The sequence below is a fragment of the Molossus molossus genome, unplaced genomic scaffold (genome assembly GCF_014108415.1).
Source record: "Molossus molossus isolate mMolMol1 unplaced genomic scaffold, mMolMol1.p scaffold_m16_p_1, whole genome shotgun sequence".
In the NCBI taxonomy this organism is placed as follows: Eukaryota; Metazoa; Chordata; class Mammalia; order Chiroptera; family Molossidae; genus Molossus; species Molossus molossus.
Window position 1 is genome coordinate 21,538,383 of NW_023425344.1, and position 7,585 is coordinate 21,545,967.

The window sequence follows — 7,585 nt, forward strand, 5'->3', positions numbered from 1 at the left end:
TTTCAGGAGTTTGCATCAACAGCTCTCCTGGTTCTGGGCCTTTGGATTTGAATTACAACTACACATCAACTCTCCTGAATCTCTAGCTTGGGACTTTTCAGTCTTTATAATTGTGTGAGATTATAATTAATCAATGTCTCCCTTACTCTCTCACATTCTCTCTCTCTCTCTCTCTCTCTCTCTCTCTCTCTCCATCTTTCTGATATACACACATACTTTGTTTTCCTGGAGAATCCTAGCTGATTATATATATTAGATAGATATAGATGATATAGATATAGATGATATAGATATAGATGATATAGATATAGATGATATAGATATAGATATAGCTTATATAGATATAGATGATTTAGATATAGATGAGATAGAGATAGATGGAGATATATATATATATATATATATATATATATAGAGAGAGAGAGAGAGAGAGAGAGAGAGAGAGAGAGAGAGAGATGAAGAGAAGATGGGTATTGTATGATTGTGTACTGGCTCTAAACTGTCTTCACCAGAAAGAGATCTACATCATTTCTGCCGCTATATCTTTGACCAGAGCATATTCATGTGGACACCCTGATTTCTAGACATCATGGGGGTATATTCCTTTCTATGCTTGCACATAGCCAGGAATGGACTTTTGTGGATAATGAATAATGACTAGCACAGTAATTCAGCATACTTATGAATAAGACACTCTTACTCTGCAGGAGAGTACAGTTCCTGTCACATTACTCATCTATCCTTCAGGCATATAATGAAGGTCAAAATCATAACAGAAGGAAGCCAAAAAAATAGAATAGTATATACAAATCTGAGGTCTTATGCATATTAATTTATTGGACTCATTAAATAATTTCATATCTATAAGGAGTTTGGAATTGTCCCTGGTATATCGTAAGTTCTTAATCAATATTACCAATTGCTTTTATTATTGTTACAAAGTGGTACTCTACAGACAAAAATCAGATTATCAATAACCCTCTTAAAGAGAGCCCTTTTCTGAAAATACCAAGACAATTCACTATAACACTATTGCTGTGGCATGGGTCACAAAGATAATGAAAACATTCTAGTAAGAAGGAAATGAAATATCATGAATGGGATTTTTCCACAAATACTGACTGTGTCATCACTATCTCCATTATTGAAAATATGACTTTTGGGATTGAATATTCTCTTCAAAACATTTTGAATTAAATGTAGTACCCTTGAAAGTTAGAAACAAATAACATGTTTGCTGTGATCTGACATAAAGGATATAGGTAAATTTAAATACAGCCCTACCCTACGTCTCCGTGCAGAGAACTTGGAGCAGACTGTCAGTTAAAATCAGCTACACCAAAGACAGATTTTACAAGAGAGAGACAGAAGATTAATTTTAAAAGTAATACAAAGAAGAACAATGTTTGGTGTGTGTGCTTATGGGCAAAACTGTATAGCCTAATTAGATCAGTTTTCTATGATCATGTAAGGTATATTCATAATAAATCAGAAGTAGGGTTTTCAAATATGAATTAGCTGAAGTGGATGCCCAACCTCAGTCACATAGTAGCTGTGATACCTCTTTATCCCTTAACTTCCTTAACCTTTCAAAATCTCAGTGTCCCCATCTTACTATGGATACAATTATTCCCATAGTCACATAAATTCATAGGGCTCTTAGGAAACTTAACCTCCTTAAGTCTCAGCATCTTCTTTTGTGTTTTGTAGAAACGAATCTTCATAATAATCATTTTATTGGGTTATATTAAATGGTAATGATCAAAAATTAAATGATAACTTTATGAAATGTGTTGAGAATGGTGTCTGGCACATAGATGAACTACAACATAGTAACAATTATTAAATCTAGTCCTGACCTTCAGCCTCCATTAAATTAGCGAACAGAATACTCATATTTAGCTATCGATCGTGGGTAACAAACCACCCTGAAACGCAGTGTTTGAAAAGGACATTTTGTTATATCTCACCCATATTGTGTGGGTCAGGAATGCAAGCAGGGCTCAGGTGGGTAATTCATTGGCTCCACAGGGTGTCCACTGTGCTGTCAGCCGCTAAGTGGTCTTCAGACTTCAGGTGGAGCAGTCCAGGGGTCCAAATGGCCTGATTCATATGTCTAGTGCCCTGGAGAGGATGCCTGAAGACAAGGCTCAGCTGAGACCATCACCTATGCAGGGCTCTCCAGTATAATGGTGACGGGGTAACTAGACTTCTCATGTGACAGTTTAGGGCTTTCAGAGAAAGTTCTCTGAAGAACAGGAACTGGCCTAGTTATTTCCACTGTGTCCTGTTTGTAAAACCAGTCACAAAGTCTGCTCATGTTGAAGGGGAGGGGACAGAGAATCACCTCTGAGCTGGAGAAATGGCCATCTTCAGTACCATATAAGCATGCTACAGGTGCTAGCGTTGGAATGAAAGCAGCATGTCACTAGGTCTCTGGACTGTGGGATGTGACATGGGATATATGAGTTGGGGCTTAATGGAGATGGACTTTTACACACTGGGCTCAGCACCATGAGCTCCGCCTGTGTGTTTCATATTGCAGGCTTCCTTCTTCTCACGCAAAGCATGAAATGCGTTTTTCATTATTGTCAAAATACTCATGAAGTCAACATTCTTTTTTCTTTTTAGAGGATAGATTTCTTTTTAATCCTCCCCCAAGGATATGTTTATTGATTTTAGAGAGACAGGAAGAAAGTGAGAGGGAGAAACATCGATGTGAGAAAGAAACATCATCTGTTGCCTCCCGTACGCACCGCGACCAGGGACTGAACAGGCAACCTACCTATGTGCCCTGCCCGGAATCGAACCTGCCACCTTTTTGCTGTATGAGACAAAGCTCCAACCCGCTGAATAACCCAGCCAGGCATGAAGTAGATATGCTAAAAAAAAAAAGACCTCAGAAAACTTTTCTTTATGCTTTGCCAGCCACATAGTTTCTGTTCTATGTTCTATTTTGCTTGTTTCAACAACCCTTTAGAAGTGTAAACATTTATTCATGACTGGGGGCCTGGGTTAGGGGGTTAGGGAGGGATTCCAAAAAATGCCAAGGGCCAGATTTGGCCTGTAGGCGATAGTTTGCTGACCCCTGAACACAGGAAGAGAAATGCAAGTGGAAATGACTCGGACCCTAAACGAAGAAGATGCCTACAAAATAGAAGTGAAGATCCTGCGAAATCTAGGACAGTCAACCTTAAGCCCTTAGCAGGGAATTAGGAGTAGCAAAATTATAACTTTTATTAAGAATTTAATTTGTTCCAAAGAATGTTGGGTTCTCCTAGAAATGATCATATCTACTACCCACAACAACTTCAAAGGTAGCTTATTATTCCTACTACATAGATAGAAATCAAATATGAGTTATTTGAAGGCAAGGATCTGGGTTTCACTCATACTCAAAGTCTAACTCAGGGCCTGATATAAAGTAGAATTTAAATACATGCTGAATGAATTTAATTAAATGATAAAAATTGGGGTTCAGGGAGACTAATCAAAATCACAGAGGTCCCAAGTGGAAGTCTTGAAATTCAAAGCCAACTTCTTTGATACAAGTACTTTGGCCAACTCATCCTCATATGCTGCCACTGTGGCAACCTGTAGCACCAACAATCTGGTCCAACAATTATTTCTTAAAGCAACATGATCATTGTCCTTAGGAAAATATCATTAAGCAGTGTTTATTTGTAAGTTAAGTTATGTAAATTTTTAACATTTATTTTATTTTACAGAATTGAGTTTGTGATTTTGGAGAATCTTCGCTGTCCATGTTTTACTCATTATAACCACTCTCTATCAATGTTCTTAATGACAAGCAAGGGCAGATTCAGGTTTAATGGGGCTTAACGTTTATATAATTTGGGTTCCTCAAGAGAAATAACATAAAGTATAATGTAAAAAGAGTTACAAAATGAATACCTACTTAAAATCATAAAAGAAGTTATAAAAAATTCCACATTTTAAAAATCTGACAAGTAAAACAAGTATAATGTCTCCCCCAAACCCATAATTTATCATCTAATTAACAAACTGACACATCTCTATAATACTTTGGTATGACCAACACTTCTGAAATAAAGATACATAGAATCAATCTGAAATTAAGACATATAGAAGAGCAATTGAAATGGATTTTAAAATTTGAACTGTATCAAGTTTCATAATTGTGTAAATACAAAATATTTTGACTTGCTGATGTATAGTTGTAAGAATTTGTCACTGAAATACTTGTTTCTCTAGGAAACCTTTAATTCCTCGGTGGATCTAGAGTGTCATTTTATGTTGAAGTGCCAGGCTAATTCCAATACACTGGGATGCAAAGGTCCCCCTCTGCACACACACCGCCTGTGTTTGCAGTAATGCTGTCCACTTGTGCCCTCAAACACAAGGATTCTGCTAAATTCTGTATGTGCGCAATGTTTATTTGGAAACGGCACACACAGACTCACTCAAAAGAAGAGTGTTTTTAAGTTTATCTTCTGCCTTGTTGAACAATTTATTTTTTATTTTTTTATCCTCACCCAAGGACATTTTTTCGTGTTTTTGTTGTTGTTGTTTTTCAGATAGAGTGGGAGGGAGAGAGAGGAAAAGAAAGAGAAACATCAACATGAAAGGGACACATCGAGTGGCTGCCACCTGCACGACCAACCAGGGCCGGAGACAAACTGCAACCGAGGTACATGCCCTTAGCGGAAACTGAACCCGGGTCTCTCTGGACCGCAGGCTGACGCTCTAACCGCTGAGCCAAACCATCCAGGGCATTGTTGAACAATTTCTGACAAGAGAGAACTTTTGTTTTGATTAGACATGAATGAGAACCACATCTCTACTTGAGCTTTTACGTGCTAATAATTAGGAGGACTTTGCACAGATTTGTTTCTGGCTTTGCACACTGAAGCTTTGACTCCCCAGGAGCTCATGAGGGGCTCCTCCACCACAGTGCCACCCCAGTGGATGCTGGGTAAATGCTTGGAAGCTATTCTGCACCATGGCTGTTAGCAATAACTTTACTGTGAATAGAAAGGACTCTGAATCCCTCAAAATACACCTGAACACACCCAAATGCAATGTATCTCCATTTCAACTTGCCCTTAACTTGAATGTATCCTCATCTCATTTTTTTCCTTAACTACATCCCAAAACTTCCTGGGCTTTCTAACACTATTTAAACAAGTGTAACAGTACAGTGGAGCAGAGGGAAGCAGTGTTTTTAACTTATTATACCTAAAATTCTTACTCTTGCAAATTTGAAAAACATCTGACTGTGCAAACATATTATTGCACCCCTCTCATTCAAGTTCTTTGAAGAGGTTGTTGTAAGTGAGAGACCCTAAAAGCAAGTGAGAGACCATTAGCATCACCTTAAGTCTGCCCATGAAAATAATTTAGAAATGAAGAACATTGACCAGGACACCTAAAGACAGTGAGTTTGGGTAGTCGAAGGCAACATTGGTTTATGGGCTTTTGGAAAATTCTATTTTATAGGGCAAAATAAAACAAACTGGGCACTGCTTTAGTTCCAGTAATATAGTTTTAAGTTTACCATGGTTTTCTCTCACCCTCTCTCTTGTTTTAAATAAATCAGTTTTATAAGAAAAATAAAAGCAAAGTTTCCTGTTTGTTGGATGGAAAGGAAAGCTTTATATCAGACGTCACTGAAAAGGCAGGGGTACATACTGTCTTCCTTCCAAATAGGCAGATATGATCAGACTGTAACTAACATCATAAAGAGAAAGAAGGAAACACTCAAACAATGATCTAGTAAACCAAGGCTGAATTCAGATAGATGCTGTTACTAATCACAGCTGTTACCTTAATAATGCATCAAAACACTTAATACTTTATACACATAAGTTAGTCAAATTAAAAGCTTCAATTTAAAACATCCTCATTATAGTTTTTATCCAGTCATTTGGAGACGATATTGAAAATTAGTTGCACAGCCAAATCAGGAAATAAAAAGATTACTTGTAAATACATCGAGTCATTATCATCTTTCTGTCTCACTGTGAATCAACAGTACTTTACCAAAAGTCCTGTTCAAAATTTTAAACTCTATACCAGTTACTAGGAAAAAATGAACTAGACCAAAACCTGTTTGCAAATGTTAAAATTCACCAGGAAAAACTTTGTATAGATTTTTGAAGAACTGGCTTTGCTAATGGAACTGTATTTTCAACTATGAGTAAATAGCATACTGCTGATTTACAGGGCTGTGTGGGTGAAGCCTATATTATCTATTTGGTAAAAGTTTAATCCAGCTTTACTTGGATAATTCATATATTTCGTCAAATAAATGCTTAAACAGGCATTGAAAACATTCGACTACTTTCTAAAGTCAGTATTGGTCTGAAGTTTGATGGTTTCCTGATATTGGTCCTAGGTCAGGTTGATAATTAGTTTGACTGATGGACTTGAGCAATGGTTTCATTTTGGTCATCCACGTTCCCTTTGGAAGTGCAATTGCACTTACACTCATGATTACCCACCATAGTCAGTGGCCTCATCTAACCACAAGGGAGCCAGGAAGTCAATCCTACCCTAGGCCCAAAAGCTAAAGCAAGAAATACTTGGGAAAAGTTCCCAGTGACGTACATTTTAAGGATCAGCATCCATCATCAGAAAATGCATTGCTGCTAAAATAGTCCATCACATTTACTGTATTAACTACTCTAGAAACATACCGCATTTTGTATTTTCTAAATGCAATGGGTTTAAGTTGATTGAATTCAATTTTGTGCTACCTGGTATTGGTGACACTGTTGTAATTAACTAGTTATTAATAACAGGAAAGGAACAAAAGGAAAGGCCTGACATTATAAGCATGGTCATTTGGGGAGCTTCACCAGAAAGCTGCAATTTCACACCACCCAGGAAACCAGCCGCCCATTCTCACTCCCTGCAGACCGCTGGGAAAGAGACTGGGCAAAGAGGAAGATGGGTACATGCGAAGTGAGTCCTGATGAGGTAAGGGAGGTCCCAGTGAAGCCGGGGGGAACCATGGATCTGCTAGAGAGGGTGTGGCCACAGCAAACCCATAAATATGTGGGAAAACATAATCCCCAGAGACAAAGGAGTTTGCTCTTATTTGGCTCTTATGGATCTTGGCACTCTTGGCTCATGTGGTTCTCTTGCATTTGCCTGTGTTCCCTGCACAGCCAAGTGGACCCCATACCAATGGGCTGAGGAACTGCAGCGGAGAACACAAACTAAGTTAGCCTGATGCTGGATTGGACTGTGTCCCAACCTGGAGCAGAAACTCTGGGCAAGGGCTTTAATCCGAGGTCTGCCAAGGCCACAGCTGCACTTCCTCCTTGGCTCAACAGAGGAAAACAGGACTTGGAAAACTCAGTGATTTAATTCCACAGAAATAAAGCTTTCTACAATATCTCATCCTCCCGTGTGAGTCTCAGAAAACTATTTTTCTTGTGGTATCACAAGAAGCCCACTCCTGCCAGTAACCAGTGAGGACAAGGAGAGCTCCCCACCAATGACACTGGTAATTAACATAATAAGTGAGCTGGTTATCATATATCAACATAGTAAGGGGCTGAGATTTATAAAGCTAATTCATAACTTTAAACCATTC